The following is a 22,677-nucleotide window of genomic DNA, read 5'->3' as shown; positions in this document are numbered from 1 at the left end:
AATCTGAAGGAACAGATATAACGATGATGTTTTATTTTATATCTGTCATTTATCTTTTCTTTTTTTTTTGCTTTGTTTGTCTTTTCTTTTCTGTCTTTGTAGCTGTTGATGCTTTTTGTATTGCTCTGTTGCTTTAATGTCAAAATAAAAATATATAAAAAAACACTAAAATGTCAATAAAAGTCACTTTGTTAAACTGTTGAATTTTTGACATCAAAATTTAACAGAGCAGACATGAAGCTCCCATAGTGCAATGTACAACCGTAAAAATATGTAAAGGGACATTTAATCTCACATTATTAGCATTCATAATTTTCTGTTGTTCACCTGTGAGAAATAGAAGCTGTTTCAAAAATATACATTACAGGTGTTGGTTAAGACAAAAACTCATTTTAATATGGAAAATATTCCCTCTAACAGATTTTTTTTACAGTGTACAACATTTTAAAATCAGCACTGGATTTTCAGCCACAATCTGTAAAGAAAATCTCCTCACACACTCATGAGCTTATTACATAAGCTTTTAGCTGAGATTTTGCTGATGAAATGGATGGAATTCCATGGTAAACAAAAAAGGAAAACCACAAAAGGAAGAGTAATCGCCTGCCAAATTGCAGACGCTTTAAATGGAGGGTACCTCTGTCTGGATTCCTTTGGATGAGATGATGGTTTGCTCCCACCGGAAGTGGATGCGTCAGGATTTTCATCACTCCAGTCAGTCTTCTAATTACAGGCTGGTTAAACGAAAATGTATCTTAATTTTACATGTCTATAAACTTGCCATATAATTACGTCTACATGTCAGGCCTATATCAGCAAATGTAACACCTTTATATTAGAGCCAGATCCCGAGCTCTTTTTCCGGTACTTCCACCCTCGTACTCTATAGATATCTGTGTAAGCAGTCTTATATAAGAGGTTACTTCTTTATATTTGTAAAAATATATATAATACGTGAGTTAATCCTATTTGGAATAGTGAGAAGTAAAAAGCCTTCACTCACACACTTTCCTTTGGCTTATTCCCTGCTTTATCGGGGGTTGCCCATCCTGCTCAGAGAGCCATAACTGTCCTATGCAACTTCTGAAATCAGTAAGCATTCTTAAGCAATTTTTTGCTCGTGTAAATTTTTTAAAATTAATTTTCCTTCAGCTTAGTCCCTTATTCATCAGGGGTCACCACAGCGGAATGAACTGCCAACTATTCCAGCATATGTTTTACACAGCGGATGCCCTTCTGATGTTCGTCTTTGGTTAAACATGATTTGATCGCGGACACTGATTGCACATGATTACACCGCATTATCTTAACAGCTCTGAATGATGTTAAACCAGCACAAAATGTTTGTGTTCGTTTAATGTGATTTATACTTGTTCAACAAAAAACATTCATTCAAGTTAAAAATAAATATTTAAATCATGTTTACCCAAATACTTTAAGCTGGTTTAACATCGAGCAGTGTTGTTAAGATAGGTCCACGATTGAATCATGTTCTACCAAAGTCAACCCAGGCTCATCACTGATGAGTACCCAGGTCTACATTTCTGGGGACAGCGAAATACGTAAGCGGAGGTACATCTTCTCACTGTTGATGATCTTAAAGCTCTCTCGCATAAATCCACCAGAGGGCACAATATGCTGTACATTTCAGCCAACCAGGCTTGTTTGCTGTTGAACAACTGACTGACCCAACCACCCCCGTTCCTAAATCCAACCAATAGTCTAGAAAAAGAAAAGCTCTCATGTGATTTCACTACATTTACAGCCTGTTGTTTATTTATTTTATTTTGTTGCTTTTGTTTTGGGCGAGGCAGTGGCGAAGTAGGTAGTGCTAGCGCCTTACAGCAAGAAGGTCGCTGGGTCGATGGTTCAAACCTCGGCTCAGTTGGTGTTTCTGTGTGGAGTTTGCATGTTCTCCCTGCCTTCGCGTGGGTTTCCTCTGGGTGCTCCGATTTCCAAAGACATGTGGTACAGGTAAATTGGGTAGGCTAAATTGTCCGTAGTGTATGAGTGTGTGTGAATGTGTGTGTGGATGTTTCCCAGAGATCTGTTGCCGCTGAATAGGCATCTGTTGTGTAAAAAATTGCTGGATAAGTTGGTGGTTCATTCCGCTGTGGTGACCCCAGATTTATAAAGGGACTAAGCCGACAAGAAAATAAATAAATAAATGAATGCTTTTGTTTTACCTGGTTTCTGGAACCGCTCTTTGCCGGACTCGAACCCCATCATCCCGGTCAACTTTGCTCTATGTCGCAAGTCCGCCTTTTTTCCGCCTTTTTTTGTCTTTACAAAGAAACTTCTCAATATGCGTTCTTCAGTGATCTTGCATCCTTGTGTTCTCGTGTAACGTCATTATCAACTGCCAAAAATCAGTTCCAAAACTCAAGGCCGCAAGAATCGAGGACGCACCGATGCAGACTTGAGCGCAAAACTCGCTCGAGAAGTACCAGAAGTCATTGCGGCCTAATAAAGAAGGTGGGAAGAGCAGCATATATTTTATATATATTTATTATTAAAGTTCACTGTTCTCACGGTCTCCAGAGTTCGTTCTTCTGAGGTAACCTGGCAAGACGGTTCTCCACAAGACTGCAAGTCCGTTCGCTGCGTTCATGGAATAGAGAAACAGCCTGTACATCATGAACAGATTTAATTCTAGCTTTAATTCAAATCTAAGAATTAATCAATGAACATAAAGCAAGCTTGCTTAAGCATACCGTAAACATTATTCACTGATCAATATAAATATTAAAGGAATCCTTCACCCAAAAATAAACATTTACTCACTATTTACAGTACTTACCCTCAAGTGGTTTCAATCCTTGATGAGTTTCTCTATTCTATAACACTAAAGAATATTTTTTGGAGAAAGCTGAAAACTAACCATTGATATCCATAGTACGAAAAACAAACACTATGGAAATCAATGGTAAGAGGTTTCCAGCTTTCTTCAAAAAGCTTTCTTTCAAAATATCTTATTTTCTGTTTAAAAGGAAAATGACTTTAAAAAGTAATACATTACAAACTTAGGGCTAACTTAAACTATAAATCGAAAATATATCATAAGACACTACTTTGTCAAAAAGTAACTAACTAACACATCTAATTATCTTTTTTAAAAAGTGACTCTAAGATTGCACTAACATACACTAAAAAAATTTTTTAAAAGAGATTGTACTGGCAGAAAATTACAAGGACATTTTCTGCTTTTTATTTTTATTTTTTGTGGATTTTCTTTCATTTCAAAAAACAGAAAATTCTGTAAAATTTCCGTTAAAAAAATGTAGAGGTAATTGTCTGCCAGTACATTCTCCATTTTCTTCAGAATTTTTCTTCTTTAAAAAAATGGAAAATACAGTAAAATTGCAGTATATTCTCAGTACAGTATACTTTTTCCATTAACGGTTATACAGAAGCTTCAGTAAACTTTAAATAGAAGCTTAAACTTGTAAAAACACCACCTATAAAATTTTGCTAATGTACATTAACATATCATTACAAGGCCAATAGCTTTCTAAACATGGTAAAACAAAAGAAGCACAATGTACACAAAAAAATAATAATTTTTTACATTGCATTCAGTAGTATAATACAAAAAAAGAAAACTATTAGCACTAAAATTTAAACACTTAACATAAATAAATGTTGAAGGAAAAGTTAATCTGTGCGTTACTTCACTTGTGTCATTTTTCTGTAGCACTTTTTAAGTGAGTATTGTTCTAAGTCCAAATGTTGATGAATACTTTGGTGTTAGAGTGTTATTCTTGTTATAGTCTACATGCAAACGCTGGTGGCCCTCCCTCACAGCCCTAAAACACCGTTTGTCATTTCCTCAAAGATTATTATCTATTATACTGTCAATCTACCCATTTACAAATCAGATTTTTAAGGGAGCACTGCAATTTTAAACGGGAACGGAGGAAGGCAGCATGCGTGGGCAACATCAGGACGATGCATCATTAAGGTTATTGCCTTTTATTATTCTCCGACTTCAGATCAAAGGCTAGGCACACGGTCAAGACTCCCTGATTGAAGACTCCAAAGCTGCTATCCAACATACATGCATCTATACGGAAAACCTGCACGCTGCAAATTCAAGAACAATGCCGTGGCAAGTCTTTGTCTTTGTGTAAACATCGTCCAATTACTTTAACTGTCTTTAATAGGGTGCTGTGGCTTTGAACAAACTATAAGCAGGCCTTCTGGCCCAAAATAGAAGCTTGTGGAAATCCGTGGGATCGGCCCGCAGACAGCTCACTGGAGCCTGTCCTGTAATCTAATGGAGAATACCACCTACTCACCCCTGCTCAGTGACGTACATCCATTCATTTATGACATAATTCGTGGTACGGACTCATGCTACACAAACACGACTTAATGTTTATTGGCGTACTTTGGCTAAAAATATTTTTGCAGGACTGAGGAATAAGCGGGAGCTATGAGTCCTTTATGAGCGCTTGACCACAAAGAGCGAGAGTGTTTAACGAAACACAACCGGGAACGAAGATCAACATTTTTTTGTAGTGTCGTCTGAATATTTTATTTTCTTACTTTCCACAGCTAATTGGGATCAGATGGAGCTCTGAAAATGCTTCAAATTATTAAACCATTTTGGGTTTGGTTTTATATTTTAAATACTCTGCATTGTTTGTCGATGGTACTGAGATGTTTTTACATGGGCTCTGATAATTACAGTGCCCTTATGTACCATAAAAATAATATGAATTGTTATTTGTTTTGTTATTTTAGCTTAATTTATTTGAAGTTAATCAAGTTTTTAGTACATTCTCTAAGTTATACAAACTTTAAATTAATATTTTTAATTAATCTGATGTAAGTTGAGATGACTTGAAGAGTTCATTTGATTCAACAACAACAAAAAAGTAAGACAGCAAGACTTTGTTTAGTGTAGTACGTCTTTATACATGTAAAGCTGTGCTGGTATGGCTATATCGAAAACAGCAGTTGTATAACAATTGTATTTTTTTAATTAAACATAAAAGGTTTCAACTTGCATTTTCCAAAATGATACTTTTTTACTGTCTTTGTTTTTTTTTTTTACTGTTCATGGTTTTGTTTATAACAAGTGGCCCAGCTGTCATCCAGATGGGCTGCGCTGCCGTCTGTACAGAAGAGGAGAGACGACACTGACTTAACAGAGGATACTTTCAGTAGAAATCTGAATATTTTTCCTCCTGCATGAATTTCTGAACAAATTAAACTAGAAAACATTAGGTCATGACTTAAAATAAGATGTTATTGAGAAAAGTCACAGTTCAATGAGCTGACTGTTATGAGTCCACTTGTGCTGCATTTAATGGTCCAGAAAAAAAGATATTTCAGTTTTCTATTATGACAGAGATGCTCAGGCATCTTAAACACACCCTGACGGTCATGGCAGATTAAAACTGAAGGTTTTCAGGGGAAAAAAATACTACGCTTATAGTCACACCTTTTAAACATGTCAGTGGTAGTGTTCCTGAACTTTGGAACAGTATTAACTTTGAGTGTTATATAATCTAACTGGTAGGTCATGACCCAACAATGGGTCACAAGTCTGGTCTAATATGAGACAAAGGAAATAAATAATGCTGAATCCTGACAATATAATGTTACTAATCCCATTATTGTAAATGAAGTGTTTCTTACTTTTTGTAGTTCATGGCAAAGGCAAGATGTGTAATCAAACAACTCTATTTTGTGGTCAGAAATGAGAACCATCAGTTGTATTATTGGGGTCAAAACTAATAAATTATTATAACATACTAAAGTTTATATTTAATGTAAGATTTGAACATTTAGAAGGAACAGGTATTTTCTATCTGCTTTGACCCAGAGTTTAAAACAGTCCATTTCGATTGGCATGTAACACTCGAGATTTTGATTTAAAACGTCCACTGCTAAAACAGGCTGTGGGTAACACTTTACAATAGGGTTGTATTATTCAATGTTAGTTAATGTACTTGCTAACTTAACCAAACAAACAATGAACAATACATCTATTACAGTATTTATTCATCTTTGTTAATGTGTATTGATGGTAATAAAGTTGTTCATTGTTGGTTCATTGTTGGGCGGAGCAGCTGGCATTTCTGTGTGGAGTTCAAAAGTTCTCCCCATGTTCACGTGGGTTTATTCAATTCTTGGTGGAATTGAATAAATTGGCTGTAGAGTGTGTGTGAGTTTCCCAATACTGGGTTTGTCACATCCCCGGCTCGTTCCTGCTGCTCAGTTTACCATTCTCTCTCACCATCACATTCCCTCAGCACCAATCATGGCTTCCCATCTCCTGCCACCTCTCATCACGCCCTAGCACTTTCACCTGGGTTTTAATTAGACACACCTGCACCCATCATCAGCACTCCCCATATAACCCAGCGATTCCAGTCAGTCAGTGGCTGGGATAGATGTCTGACAGTTCACCTTACCTTTTTCCTGACTGTCCTTCTTCCATGGATGTTCCCCCTCTTTAACGAACGTTTAACCTGTGGATGTTTCTCTCAAACCTGTGGATGAACAAAGCTATCATTAGGGGGAGTGACTTTACACTCCATGTCTGCTTGAAGCTATCTGTTTACAACGTAAATAACTATTCATTAGCTCTACTGCAAAGACTCTCACTTACCTGCTTCTCCAGGTTTTAATGCATTACTAGTTTGAATAAATTGATGAAAAGAGATAACCCTCCTTGTCCTCATTATGTGACCGTGACCGGGTTGCAGCTGGCTGGGCATCTGCTGCGTAAATTCCTTTAATAGTTGGTGGTTCATTCCGCTGTGGTGACCTCTAAAATCGACTAAGACGAAGGAAAACAAATGAATGATAATGCAGCAGCTAAGCTTATGGTAAATGCAAATGTAAGACATTATAGTTCTTAAATAGGAATTTCATTCAATGCAATTTAATTTGAATAATATAAGTATTCAGTTTTGACGCAAGTACATAATTAAAGACACATAATATAAATTGGGAACAAGTGTGATTGCTATTCAACCAACAACTCAGCCTTAGACTAGTGGTGAATCACTAATTTTAATACACAAACTACAAACTAACTATGATTAATAAATACTGTTAAAGTATTGTTCATTCGTAGATTGCGTTAGTAAATACATGAACAAACATCAACTAATAAAACCTAAGCGTAAATTGGGACCTAATTATGCATAACCTATAAGCTGGACACTGCTGCGATGTACATCAAGAACAATATGGTTCAGTAGTTGCAGTCCAGGTTCATTGGAGCCTACACTTCTGCAAAACCTGAACTATTTGATTGCACTTTTCAGATGACACATCTACAAGAAGCCATTGTTTGCTAAAAGTATAATGGCAGAGAAATGAAAGCAGTAGTGCCAAAAGGTTAAGGCTAAATGTGTTTGGAAATAGAGTTCCCGCTCTGAGCCTAACCAACAGTGTTAAAACCACTGATCTATAATAGAGATTAGACATCTTATAAAGAACAGCGGTTAAAACACACATGCTGATGCACACTGTTATAGCTCAGCTTTGAGCTCTTTTGTTGGACCCTGTTTCACCAGCCTCGTGAGTGCTCTAAATCAGGAGTCCAATACTGTACCAGATGAGCTGCTGAGCAAACTAGCTACATCAGACATGTTGTACATATGAAGATACGTTATGCATATATCATTTTAAACATCAATATAATGTTTAGAGGCCTACACACATAGTGTAAAAAAACATACATTTTTGCTGAATTAAATCATTCTGGTTGATAAATCTAAAAGTAGCATTTACATAAACCCTAAATAATCTGATCAGGCTTATGTGAGTTTTTGAGTGGCACTAAATAACGAATTCCATGCTGATTACATAAACTTTTTTTGCTTGTTCAAACTGCTTATTTAAAATGAGCTGAAACAACACAATTCTTGAGATTTCATTGGGACAACTTAATTTTTTACATTTTTACATTCAATCCAACTAAATTTGTTAAAAGCGTTAAGTTAACTTAATTTGTGTTGGAACAACATGAATGAATTGTGTGGAACCCTGCATTTTTTACAGTGTGGAATTTATACTTTGATGTCTGAAATGAAGGTTAAAAAAATCAGTAAATACAATTAAATATTACAAGAGTTCTAATACAAACCAACAAAGTTTTGTGTAGTTTTGTGGCTTTAATTGTCAGAAACAAAAGCTGATGCTTCCCATATTCTTTTGTTTTTCCCATTTTCGCCTATATTTTTAAGCTTGTTTCATATTATTAGTGAAAATAAAAATTCTGTGGGGGAAAAAAGTATATACTGTACAAATGCTTTCTGCTCAAAGAACATTAATAATAATGTTCATAATAAAAATAATAATCTTTATTTTTATACAGTGCCTTTAAAAATACCATCTCAAGGCACCTTACAGATATAAAATGTGCAGCAGTAAAAGATACAAGGATGAATGAGAACAAAACACATAAAATATTAATAGTAATAGATCTAAAAAGATCATATAGAAGTCGAATCAAATCAAATAAAACCTACTCTAAAAAGCACATTTCAAGAGATAAAAGGAGTTTTAAGAGAAAAAAGACAAGAGTTTAGCAAATTTAGGTGCCAATAAAGAGAATGCCCATTAAATGCAACTGTTTTTAAGAAAAAATATGTCTTTACTTGTAATAATACTTGTGATCCAGTTGCCCAAAATGCATTGGAAATGTGTAATATTTTAAAAAATAAAGCTTATTTCAATGCAAGCTGCTTTTTTTGACTACAAAGAAAGTCAGAAACTTATGTTGTTTTTTAAATATAGAAGAACTCGCTTTAGATTTTTAGTACATTTTGCAATTTGCACTTTAAAAAACTAAAACATTTATTTATATCAGCTCAATTTGTCTTAAGGTAATTCCATTAACACTGCATCAGTCTTTTGTGTCAGACAATATTTCCAAACATCTGCTGGTGGAGACAGAAGCGTCTGTGTCAAAATTAAACATTACTAATAAGCATTTGTATATTATTTTGCCTGTGATGTGCAGACTCTTGCTTGTTTGCCGGCTCATTGTGAAATCTGATTCATCCCAGTCGGCTGAGGTCTGTCTGGACATGAAAGCATGAACCCCGCAGCCAGGTGCAGATGCAAAACAAGCCTCTGACACCTTTCCTTACACTAGTCTATTTGTCAAAAAGGCACAGACAGATGCAGTGGCATGTAATAGCTTACATCGGCCTGCTGAAATCACACAGTCTGCAAAAGCAGCCTGTTTTCGAGCGGTTTAACAAGGTCTGCAGATGAGAAGAAACATTTCAGAGGACAAACGGTCCAATACTGGCGGTAAAATGTCTCCTTTCCCTAGTTTAAATAGCGGACTATAAAAAGAGGTGTGTGTCTACTGGAAGAGACAATGCAAATTTAAATCTGAATTTGATTCTTGTGCTGTTGTCGTTGCGTTTATGAGTTGGTTTGCTTTTCCAGGGGGATACCACTGAACAGCAGTAAAATAAAGTGTTGGACCAATTTCCAAACTTGCACCAGGGTTGCGTAACAGGCGCAAGCAAGTAACCCAGTTCCTGACCACAGGCTATTATATGCAGCAGTTTTTCCCCTGAGTCTGCTGGGCTTCGCAGGTGATTTTAATCCTTCAGACCCACTTTATATTAAGTGTCTTTATACTATGTACTAGCACTTAATGTGTACCTAATGTGTATATCCATGTTTTACATTGTACTTACATTGTACATTAAAAAATTCTGGATGTATTTGAGTCAGACAAAAAAAAAAAACATTTAATAGTAAAAATGTGTCTTATTTATGCCTATTTGTAAGTATCTAAAATAAATTAATAACACATATTTTTTTAAAAAAACATAAAAATATAAGTGAATATGAACAGTTATTAAGTTTAACACATTTGTCAGTGTTAAACATTCCTTAATTACCTGAAATATAATCTCAATGGTGCAGTACACTGTAAAAAATGTTACTTAGATCTAACTTATAAAAAGTGAGGCAAGTGGCTGCATCGGACGTTTTAGGTTGATTCAACTTCCAGCCTTTTTTAAGTATTTTAAACACTAAAACATTGCTTAAAACAAATGCAATAAAATTAAGTTGAGCCAACTAATATTTCTAAAATTACTCAAATCAGATAAACTTACTTTTTTTGTTAAACTTAACTTACTTATACATTGCTATATGTTGACTGTACTCATTTTAATTAAGTATTATGAACTTAATGATCTAAATAAAATTAACCATGCATATGTCATTTAAAACTAATTTAATTGACTTCTGGCTGTAACCTCAGAAAATAAATCTTCGTTTCTATATTGTAAGCACAATATACACTAGTAAAAACAGATAAACAGACTTTCCTGTCAATAACAATTAAATAAGAATGGGAAGATGGATTAAAGACCATAACATGTATTCAATATCAATCGATGTTCCTTTTAATAGTGACTACAAAATAGGCCATTAATGTGGCTACACATACACAATACATAAATAAAAACATTAATAATACCAGATCCTATTGAGAAATCATCCAAGGCAACTCAGTGAGGAGATTTGCATATTTTGATAAAGATTTAGGATGCATAATGTCCAGTCCCACAAAGAGTCTCTAATATATCTCAAATGTATACAGTTTTGATGGATACTTGAAGTCGAGGACATCGGTAAGTCCAAACAGGAGCCATCATGCATTTGACAGGTTTGGCAAACCTCTGACAGTCCTATGATAATCCAAACTGTGTTGGGCTGATGGCAAATTTTTCCCGTGGGCAGCCGCATGCACCTCTGATTCCTCACAACTCTATTGGTAGAGACAAAAAGAAACAGGAGTTCAGGTGGTTGCTACCAAACAACATTAAATAGCTAAATACTGAATAGGAAATAACTACAAGTGAAGTTACAAAAGTCCAGTGAGAATGATGCATGGATGAAACACCTTAGTTTATCAGTTAAAAATTACCTTAGTTAAAATTTACCTAACTTCTATTTAAAAAATAAAAAAAGGTTATAGAGGTTGTGTAATTACATTATTCCAGGTGTTTTTAGTTATCAAATTTTAAAGAAAACTGTGATTTTACTCAGTGTAACAGTGCATGTCATTGTGTTTTCCTGTCAATCAAAGAATTGTTAAAATTTAGGTATTACATTTTTTGTTTATTTTGGCAACTTATAAAGCATAAGAATGTGTATTTAATTTAGATATTAAAACTGTTTGAAAATGGCTATATGAAAATTATAGAATACAAGTTCTATAATTTAAATGTCATCTTCATTTTGCACCAAACTTTGCACGTCATAATACAAATTTTATTAAATAAATAAATAAATACATTGCCATTTTACACATTACATTAAGGTTTACATTAAATTTTTGCTAAAGCTACATTTAATTGACTTTTTCTTCAAATTTAATGTCACTGGCAAATGACAGTTCAGTGATTCAGTGTTATCAGTTAGCTTTATTGAAAGACTGACAGATAATAAGAAACTGCATTAGGATATTTTTATACTGTTTTTACTGTTGCACACATAAAAAAATCTTCAGATATCAAATGTAAGTTAATTCTATGGAGCCCACTATTGTTTGCAATTTTACCAATGTTTTACTTGCCTGCAAATAATTATAGCTGTAGTTGTATCTAATGTTTTTCTTACCTGGATGTGAAGTTTGAAGATCCACAGGTAACAAAATCACTTTGGTATCTAAAGACCAAGAACATGCATTTTAGAATGAGGTGCATACAATTTAAATGGTTCTGTAAACATCAGTAGTAAATGTAATTTAAGTTAAAATAAATTGTAAATCTGTAATTTATTCACTATGCAGCATTAAAAAACTTATGGACTAAATCTCTAAAACACAAACTTTAAGTTATACTTTCTCTTACGTTAAACACACACTACTTAACTGTTGCATACGTTTCTGCATTTAATATCCATCCTTAATGTGCTGCTATAACTTAGGTGAGCTAACTTTAGCTAAGTTAGCGCTAGCAAACTGAACCCCCACACCCCGACCGCCCACCAGTGACCTTGTTAATCGGTTCTGCAACGTTAGTTATACCTACTAAGTGTTTTAAAACTACTTTCACTATTTTTTCTCAATAATATCACTTTTAATCGTTAGCATAAACTAGCGTTGGTTAGCGTTAGCCAACTTAGCTTTCCATGTGAGAGCAGTCTAACTGTAACATACCTGAGGCTACAGTACAATTTACAAAGCTAAAACCTCACCTGCCTAGCGAAGACAGCAGTTTTGCATGACTTTACAATTATCATTCGGCTAAATTTGCAACTTACCGTGTTAATCAGATCCGCTGCTGGGAGCAGTTAATGTCGACCATTGCAGAAGCTGCGTCTGCCTGCTAAATCCCGGGCAATGAAAAAGGAGTCACGCCAAACTATTAAAGAGCCCATATTATGGGTTTTTGAAAATTCCCCTCCATGTAGTGTGTAACACAGCTCTAAGTGAAGTGAAGTATCCAGCTAAGGCTTAAATCTGTAAGAATACAGTGTTTAAAACTGTTGATTCATCTATAAAAGAGTCGAATCATAGTGCTTCAAACGAGTCGCCTTGATACCGACTCATTAGGTGTTTCGCCATGACGTACGAACGAAACAAAGTTTTTCACGTGCACGCGCAAACCCGGGAGATTTCAAACCTGAGGCCCCGCCCTCTGACGCAGTAACCCAGACACACACACACACACACACCCACAAACACACGCACACCCACAAACACACGCACACAAACATGCCGGTCGATTGAAGTCACACTGCAGATGGATATATTGAGTCTCTACCCAAAGATGAAACATCAGCATTATAACCAAGCAGTTGGAAACTTCTGGAAGCTACATGCTACAAAGAATACTTCATCTGAGTTTGTTAAAGGAAGGATCAGTAAAGAGTAACTGATGGACGTCAGGATGAGTTTCTTCCTACATTTCTCAAGTGTAAGTACGTGCGGTTAAAGTTGTTGCCTCGTTTACTCTAGCTTGCAAATGTATTTAGTTGTGATTTGTTACTTGTAACCGCGTGTACTGTATCAGGTTAACTGGATATATTATCTTATCGCGTGCAAAGTCACGTTAAAAACGCGACGCGTGCTGTTTGTTTATGGAGCTCCGTGCTAGAGTTCTGCTCCCGCGATTTATTCGGAAATGTATTCCCGCGCCGCAGAAATCTGGCGCGGGGAGAGAGAGGGAGAGAGAGCGAACGAACGAACGAGCTTTGTGTACTTTGTGCTGTGTGTGTGTTTTTAAACAGACAGCTTGGCTGTCTGGACTGTATACTGGGTGATATTTGGTTGTGTTCTCCGCTCTAGCGGGACCGGGCGCGGCGGGCAGAAAACGGAGCGGGTTCTCAGGCTAAAACCTGGCGGGTGCGGGCTGAAGCGGGAGCGTTGTCATCCGGAGGTGTGTGTGTGTTTTTGTGTGTGTGTGGTATGGCGAGTACACGACTGTCTCCTTCGTTCGGTTATCCGTGGCACTATCCACTCGCCATAGTGTGGCAGCTAAAGTCCACGCCTACACTATCGAGCGTGTATGAACTGTGATTACTTTTTAAATTGCTGATTAGCTATTGGCCATTTCCCTCTCTGACTGAAGGCAGTCGACCAATCGCGACAGACTGTCATCGGCCCAATCAGCGCAGATTAGCTTCGCGCTAAGGAGGGGTTTGGGAACAAATGAATCACTGGACGATTCATACAGGAGTCGCTGGGATAATTAGATAAAAATAAATGCAGATTATAAGACCATGAAAGTGTTTTTTGACCTTGCATGCATATTAGACTGTTGTTGGAGACCCTTACAACCAAGATATGACCTTATTTCATGTATAATATGGGCTCTTTAAAATCACGTTTTATGAACACCTGCCCACATCGACAGCTGCTCTAATAAATTGTCTGTGTCAACTCACTTTTATAACATTTATTCTACACAATAACCACGTAAAAAAATCTACTCAAATAAATTGCATTAGTTTTATTCAAAATATACAGTTATATAAAAACTGATATATTTTAAGTAAAGAGGAAGCAAATTTAATTTTTTTGGTATAAAACAAATAAAATTAACTAGATTGCAATTATTTAAAGTAGATAGAACCAACTTTGTGAGTGTAGCACTTTTTACAGTGTACTGCAATTCAATGAATTACAAATTATTATTTTAACAACATGAAAAGTTTTTTTATCAAATATTTAAGAGCTATAAACTTACTTTAAGCTCTGTGTAATTGCACTCTGCCAATGTCACTGACTGTCAGATCAGTTTATTACATGATTTACATGAGATATTGTTAAAGAAATAATTATATAGAGAGAATTAAGTCTGGCTTTTGTACCATAATTAACAACACAAACATAGACAATATATTACTTTATTCATTCATTCATTCATTTTCTTGTCGGCTTAGTCCCTTTGTTAATGTATTTAGTCCCTTTGTTAATTATATTTATGAGGTCCGGGAAACATTTGCAGGTTTTGATGAATAGGCTACTTTATGAATACTTTACATTTAAGTACAGCAGTTTTCTTTTAACTTTTTAACAACAGTGCCATTTTTTATTAACTTTTAAAAACACGTTTTAATTTAAACGTTGATGTTTTATTTATGTTTTTTTTACCTGTAAGTGTGTTATTGTTCAAACTATTTATTATGTTTAAAGGAGCTGACAATAATAAATATTTCAGAATAATAAGAATTTATCTGCCACGTTTGTGATCTGTGTAGTCGCTTAATTAGGCCTACTATTTATTTCAATACCAGTCATTATGGTTGTTCTTGGAGAGAAATGTTTTTCTGAGTGAAAAAAGCTTGAGAAACACTTCTATAGGCAATTCTATGTCTTAGACCCGACTCATGGTCGAGAATTAGGTTTATTAAGTCTGTCCTCCCTGACTCATCATCACCATCAATCTATCAGGGGGCATGCTTAGTCTAAATAAGATCACCATCATATTATTTAAACTTTGTTTTGTCAACTTGCAAAACTCACTATGTGCTGACAACTCTGCATAAAAGGCTATTACACCGGCTTCACAACACATGAGCAGCGCGGCTATATTTTTGGCATCCATGTTCACACACAAGACTTACAGTACACCGGGAGCAGAGCAGCATGTCAGCATCAAGCAGGAGAGGTATGTGTGTGGGGCATGGGTTTATGTTTTTTTTCTGCGCACATGCTCAGTTTGCTTTTTGATTAAACTACATTGTCAACATGCTATGAAGACAAATATACATATAGGTTTATATTTACATGCTATGTATGTCAGTGCTATTGTGCTATTACAATGACAATTTTCAAGTTATTTGTAATATTAAACTAGACTTGTATACATTTAATAAGTTTTCTTCATATTAAAGTTACTGTAAATTTAATTAGATGCAAACACAAAATAGGATGTCTCAATTTTCTATTTCATCTGTAATTAATGTTGTTGTTACATATATAATTATACTGTGTTGCCTATTCATACCGCTTAACTCACTTATAAACTTAACCATACCACAAAACCTGTCCCTAACCTTACCTGTATCCCACCTCAGTAACACCTAAGTATTTTGCAATTAAATCTGAATACAATAAGTATATTTTATCCAATTATTATTTTGACATAAGTACATAGTTAACATACCATAACATAATATAATTAGGGAACTATTGTGATTGCCATTCAAGGTCTCAACATGCATAATTAAAATAGTGGTGAATCGATAATATTCGCACACAAAAACTACAAAATAAATCTATAACAAAGTAGCACAGCTTGATGTTGAAATGGTTTGTTACATCATTCTTCCGCCAGAATTTTTGGTAAGAAAATTGCACACACATCGCTGCCTCAAAAACAATCTGGAAGATTCCAGAGGTTATATACCTCAAAGTATTAAGCAATCAAAAATTGTCTAACATCTAAAAACATGAATGTGCATTTAATTATACACTTTGTGTATTTTAAAGTAATCAGCTGCAACACATTAGCAAAAAAAAATTTTTTTTAAAAGCTTGAAATTACATATTCTTTACTTGTGCTTGCATTATGCTTGCTTGCATTAGCTACAAATAAAAAAAATACTTAAAGTGATAGTTCACCCAAAAATTACAATTTCATTCTATTTACTCACACTTAACTGGTTCCAAACTTTTATGAGTTTCACTAAAGAAGATATTCTGAAGAAATCTGAAAACCAGTAACCATTGACTTCACTCAAAAAGTTGCGTTTGCTGCTTGTTCAAGCTACTATTTCAAAATGAGTTGAAACAACACAATTGTTGGGGGAACAACTTAATATTTTTGTGTTCAATCGACTTAAATTTGTAAAAACGATTAAGGTACCTTCAACATAGGCTCGTCTTGAAAACGTAGCCCTATATGCATTTCTGGAGATCTCAAATTATGTAGCCAGAGGTATGTATGGCTGAATTTCGTCTTTATGCTACCGGGCTATAATGCCGTTTCTTTTCACGCTTACCAGCTGACTAATTACATATGTTTGGACGGCTGTTACCAGCTGTTACCGTCGGTGGACTTATGACATGGAGAAGAGTTGACTGTGACGATGTGACGACAGGGTTTGAATCCAGGGAAGAACAATTCCAGAAAGCAGGTAAGACAAAAACAAAAGCCAAAAAATAAAATAAACAAATAACAGGATGAGAATGTGTTAAAATCTGAAAATGTGGTAAAAAAAAATAAGACTGCTACGAGGGCTTTTCTTTTTTTGGATTGCTTTTGAAAACGCTGTCAGTTGGGTTTAGGGAAGGAGAAAGGTGGGTCAGTCAAACGGTCAGACAGTCGACAGCGAGATTTGCAAGAGAATTTGCAAGAGAAATTTCAGATCTCAAAAGGCTTATACACCATGCATGTCAACATTGGGATGTGAAAATAAGGGATATGCCCACCATAATAAGGGACCCCCCCCCCTCCTCCTTTAAAAAATCCCCAAATTACAGTTCATTTGGAGCTGTTTCATTGTAAATAAACAGTTAAATGGGCAGTAATATTTTAGTATTATTATTTACTAAAGAAAAAATAAATATATACATTAGCAGCAAATACATTAGCAAACATTAAAATTAATAGCTATTATAATGAAATAGAATCAAGCTATCAAATCTCATTAGCCGTATCTTCACTGTATAACTTACACATTCTGATTAAAGAGCAACCAATGAATCTCTTATTAATTTATATTTTTTGTTTGATTACATTAAATAACAGGTGTCACTTTAAAACTCTAACATTATAATGAAAGCATTCGACTGCTTTCCTAACTTTTTATGCTCATTTAAGACAGTTCTGATTAGTTTAATCTTAGTTTAATCTTGTGATTAGTTTAATCTTCAACTAAAGATTAGTTGTGTTTGGAAAAAAAAACACCAAGATTGGAATCTTTAGATATTATTATTATTAATTATGTGTATATGTCGGTTCAAACACGTATCCAAAACCCAGACTTTGTGAAACAGCGTCTAGTTATCACTATAGAGCGCCTCAGCTGACAGTCATGCACCATTGTTTGACTGTTTTGAGGATTGCATAGGAGGGGTGACGGCACCTGTAATGAAAAAGGAAGGGGAATCGGGCAGTTTTTATATTTATTTCAAAGTGTTTTCGAGCCTAAACAACAGAACAGACTCACATTTAAGAGCAAGGGGCGGCCCCTGGTGGTATAGGGAGGCTCGGCTCTTTAATGTTTCTTGCCACCCTTCAGAGAAAGACTGAAAATATGGGAGAGATACGGGAAAATACCTTTACGGGATTATAGCGGGATAGAACTGTAAAATTCGGGAGAATCCCAGGAAAAACAGGAGGGTATAGTACACAGAGGCCTTTGGTGAATTAGCAAAAACACAAACTGCAAAAAAAAACTTACCTCCTGAAACGAATTTGGCACTCTCTAGTAATGTGTATAGGGGTACATTTTCAGAATGAGCCTGGGTTGGCTGACTTAATCGATTTGTGTTGGGACAACATGAAGAAATGATAGTAGGTAAAACATAGTAAGTAAAAGAAAAATTGGAAGTCAATAGCTACAGGCTTACATCTTTTCTTCAAAATATCACCATATGTGTTCACCAGAATAAAAAAGCAAACAGATTTAAAACAAGCAAAGGGTAAAAAAAAAAAAGACAGCATTTTCAGGTTTGGCTGAACTTTCCCTTTAAGATTAAAAACAACAATCTTTGATGCAGGTCAACAAATTTAAGCTAAATATATCAAACAGCCCTCAGCACACATCGAGGCATGAGTGTTCTGTCCTCTTTCAATGGTGCAAACAAATAAACAGAATTGTGCCCGGAGCTCTTAGACATTACTCCACCACAGCTATGTCTAAGGCTGTCTGACCAGAGCCTTGGAAAGGAGGTGAACACATTATTTCTTTCCACATTTGTGGACATATTACATGCCTGCAGACCTGAAATGCTCAATTAATGCCTTTTATAGACTATTGATATGGGTAATAACATCATTAGGTCATCTTAATGGATATACAAACCTGAACCCATCATCAATTAAGCATAAGATGTCAAAAACTCATCATATAAAATACAGTTGTGGTGCTTAAATTGCAGGTTATCCACTAACCATAAACTCTTAGCACATTATTCTAATATATTACACCACCAAATGATTTTACATATCTTGAAACACAGCAAGTGTTAACACAACACTAATTTTCTTTTTCCCGGAGGCAGTCACGTTATGTATTTCTCTTTTAAATTCATATGGTTTGATCTCACTTTTTTTCTTTCCTACATTACATCACGCCCCATTTCACACATTATTCAAAGCCAAAACCGTCCAGTCACGTCGGCCTAGAATCGGATTCCCATAACTAACTCGCAGTATAAACTCTACAGGCCGACTTCTACCTACAGTTCAATGTTTGCCTAATACAAATCACAGTTCCATAGCAGTCAGCACTTTCTTTCTTCAGATGACCAGGCTCCACTTTTATCACTGTAGTGAAATATGTGCAGTATGCATTAATCTAAGACATAGCTACTGAAGCCATGGAACTCACCGGCTGACTTGGATGAAACATCACATTCTGCACTTCACGAAAGTTTATACACCCTGAAAATGACTTTGAGAAGTTCACATACTGATTTGCTAAAGTGTTCCACTAATTACTAAGGGTGAAATACACAACAGCCATAATGCAAAGGGCAATTGCATATGTCTACGCCACTGAAATACAGCAATGAGAGCAATTAGGCAAGTGTTAAGTTGCATACACTATACTCTTTTATTTTAGAAGTGAAAGCTCCATTTAAAAAGTAACCCTGTGAAATGCTGCCAGCTTAAAATAACTATGAAAGATGCACAATATTGGAACAATCTGACATTACAATATTTTATTTTTTCTACGATATTTCTTGCGATATTGAGAATAACTTCACAAGATGAAACGAAAAGAAAGTCTATTTGGAAAGAATTCATAATTTTAGATACAATGGGATGATTTTATAAACACAAACATTGATAAATACAGTAAAGCAATGATACAGTACGAGTAAAATACTTTATAGATGTCTAGAAATATTCAGAAAGATAAATTTAAGAATCAATGGTAAAATAACACTGTACAGTTTTCATCGTATATTTACCTGACCTTAAAAAACACTCAGTCGCAGACCCTAAAAACAAAAATATATGATAAACGCTTTGGTAACTCTATGGTTAAACACTAAACTGCAATGACAAATCATAAGTGTTTTCAAATATAGGTCCTGGTCAATAATAAAACCAGTTCAACATTGCAGATTTTGCAGTGTAACTAGTGCACATGTGCATATTTCGATATTGATCATAAAACTATATATTGTGCAGCCCTAACTACTTTTAAGCTTTTAAAAAATGTAATTTATTCTTGTGATTCAGACTTGAATCTTTAGCATTAACCATGTCTTCATTGTCACGTGAATCTTTAGAAATCTTTCTAATAACTAATTTGCTGCTTATGATGAACGATTTTTGGTCTTTAGTTCTGGTTAATGGTTCTTATTAATGACTCATTTTTGGACGAAAACTGTCATATTTTACTTTTCAGGATGCTTTTATGAACAGAAATGTTATGAATGTCTTAACTCTCACTTTTGATTAATTTAATTAGGGATGCACTGATACTAATACCAGTATCGGGTCAATACTTGGTTAAAATACTCGTACTCATATCGTACATGAAATGCCAATACCATGCACCAATACCACTCAACAGTATTTCACTACATGGATGTGATTTGTTGTCCTACTGTACCTGACTTCATTGTCTTAATATATATATGGCTGATTCCAGCGTTATGGATGTGACATTTACAGTAAAAAAATGAAACGTATATACTCAGAGAAGGTATATGTTAACAGTATATTGAATATATATATATATATATATATATATATATATATATATATATATATATATATATATATATATATATATATATATAAACCAAATATGCAATATGATGCTAGATTATGTAATGTGTGAAGTCATGGATGCGTGTCAGCGCAAGGATAACTTATCCTTTAAATGTCCATGCTTAATTGGCAATCAATACAGGGTTGTCAACAATGTGTTTATATTTTTGGCTAAGAATTTCCTTCTGTTAATGATTTTTGTGTTCATCCTTGCTACAGGCAAACAATAAAATCTCCTTTTAAATGAATTGCACTTTCATTGAAACCAAATCTAAAATGTATCGGAATTGGTACACAGTATCGGCGAGTATCGGTTCATCCTAAATTTAATGTATCCTTGATTAATAAAAATGGCTTTTTAGAATAATTTTGAACAAAATGTGAAAAAATCTCAAAAATATAAAACCACTACTGTGTTCAACATTATAATTATCAATCATAAATTAAAAAAATCTTCTTGAGCATTATTATGCAAATTAGCATATTAGATTGATTTCTGAAGGGTCATGTGACACTGAAGACTAGAGTAATGTTGCTAAAAAAATCTGCTTTCGATTACGGGAATAAATTTTATCTTAAAATATATTCACATTGAGTGTGTGTGGATGTTTTCCAGTACTGGAATGCAGCTAGAAAGAAAAATTATTTTATGAACAGAAATATTATGTTTATGAATGTCTTTACTGTCACTTTTGATTAATTTAATGTGTCCTAGATGAATAACAATTGTTTTTAGAATACTTTTGAATATACCAGTTTCCTCAAAAATATGAAATGCCACTACTGTTTTCAACATTATTAATATACACACACACACACACACACATAAATATATATATATATTTATTTATTTATTTATTTTTTTAAGCAGCAAAGTAGCATAAGGGATTGATTTCTGAAGAATCGTGATACACTTAGGACTAGAGTAATGATGCTAAAAATTCAGCTTTCAATCAGGAATAAATTACCTGTACATTTGAATTAATATTACACAATCTTGCCATTTATATTGTATTTTTAGCGCTTTGGTGAGCATGAAGAGTCTTGTTTAAATGTTTGACATTAATATTACATTTTAACCCATTTAATTTAATAAATAGTTTTTAATAAAATACTTTCTTCTTATATTAACCAAAAATTGGAAGTGTATATTTATGCAAGAGTAAACATAAGACATTCTACCTGAAATGTACATTTTCACTTTAAAAAAACTTAAAGCCTGAGCTTTAAACTTGTCCTCCTTAAAAAAAATCACTGATAGAGCACATCCTTCATCACTGTCAGTTTCTCCTCCATCAAATGATGTCACTTCCTTCGAGTCATAGGCTTAAATGTGTATTGCACGCATTTTATGTTAAAGTTAATGCAAATGTGACAAGACTGACAGACAGAAACATGGGGACAGTAGGCCTAAAATAGTATTTTGTTTGTATAATTTATTTTTAATTTTATGTTTTTAATCAATTGACGTTAATAGAAAAAAAATTTAATTGCTATTTCTGAAGTTTTTTTTTTCCCCTAAATAACTTTTTTTTTTTTTGCATAACTTAAACTATTAAAGCTGTAGGTTCAATTGGGCTGAGGACAAAGACAATGACAGGGTTTGTACAATTGTAAAGTGTTTTTAACAAAGAAAAACAATCTGAGAACCAAATGAATGACATATTCCTTTACAGAACTCACAGAAGACATTTTAGAAATTTTTGGGGATAAAATACTTTTATTCACTGTATTTTTTTCTCACTCATTTATAACACATTTTCATCTGTTTTTCTTATACTTGTCCCTTTTATTCCTATTTATGCAACGCACTTTGAATTGCCACTGTGTATGAAATGTGCTAGGCCTATTAAAAATAAACTTGCCTTGCCTACTAATGTAAGGACAGATAATGAACGTTTCTGGCAGAATGTCCTATAAATATAAGTGGCTATAATAAGCTTTTTTTAACCAGAGGTTACATGTTATATGCTAAACTCACTGTAAGTTTAACTGTCATATTGATAAATGTTTTGTATTGCTTGACATGTACTAGTTGGACTCATTTGCGTGTAAGAGCGCCACCTATAGGCCAAAAAGTTAAATATTACAGCAAATATTCAAATAATAAAACACCAAAAGCCATGTTTTTTCGATACCTTAATTTGACACACAGCTTCCGTTGTTTGTAATCGTTGTCTCCACAAACCGTTTTCTCCGTGACACATTCCCAGAAACATCACACACAACCACCCACAACAGTACGTGCACGAACGTAGCGACGTTTCGA

General features: G+C 34.5%; 1 protein-coding gene and 2 long non-coding RNA genes across 3 annotated transcripts in view; all 3 read right to left on the bottom strand.

The window, feature by feature from the left end:
- abcc6a (ATP-binding cassette, sub-family C (CFTR/MRP), member 6a) overlaps window positions 1–2,263 on the bottom strand; it is a 58,797-nt gene extending 56,534 nt beyond the window's left edge. Inside the window, exons 1-2 of the mRNA XM_073953716.1 lie at window positions 2,187–2,263; window positions 638–734 (exon numbers count right to left, since the gene is read on the bottom strand). The gene's annotated coding sequence lies outside the window, so the exon portion shown is untranslated. The remainder of the gene's footprint in view (window positions 1–637; window positions 735–2,186) is intronic.
- A 721-nt stretch (window positions 2,264–2,984) lies between these two features.
- Window positions 2,985–22,662, bottom strand: LOC101885660 (uncharacterized). Its single transcript, NR_170240.1, has 4 exons — window positions 22,547–22,662; window positions 6,623–6,793; window positions 6,426–6,503; window positions 2,985–5,120 (listed from the first exon to the last, which is right to left on the bottom strand). It is a non-coding gene; the product is annotated as an uncharacterized lncRNA (long non-coding RNA).
- Window positions 10,381–12,365, bottom strand: LOC137495925 (uncharacterized). The gene is made up of 3 exons (XR_011015914.2): window positions 12,268–12,365; window positions 11,623–11,670; window positions 10,381–10,768 (listed from the first exon to the last, which is right to left on the bottom strand). It is a non-coding gene; the product is annotated as an uncharacterized lncRNA (long non-coding RNA).
- Window positions 22,663–22,677: the final 15 nt, after the last annotated feature.

This window comes from Danio rerio, chromosome 6 (assembly GCF_049306965.1).
Source record: "Danio rerio strain Tuebingen ecotype United States chromosome 6, GRCz12tu, whole genome shotgun sequence".
NCBI classification, from domain to species: Eukaryota; Metazoa; Chordata; class Actinopteri; order Cypriniformes; family Danionidae; genus Danio; species Danio rerio.
The sequence above is the reverse complement of the archived record's forward strand: the minus strand, read 5'-3'. Positions and strand labels throughout refer to the sequence as shown.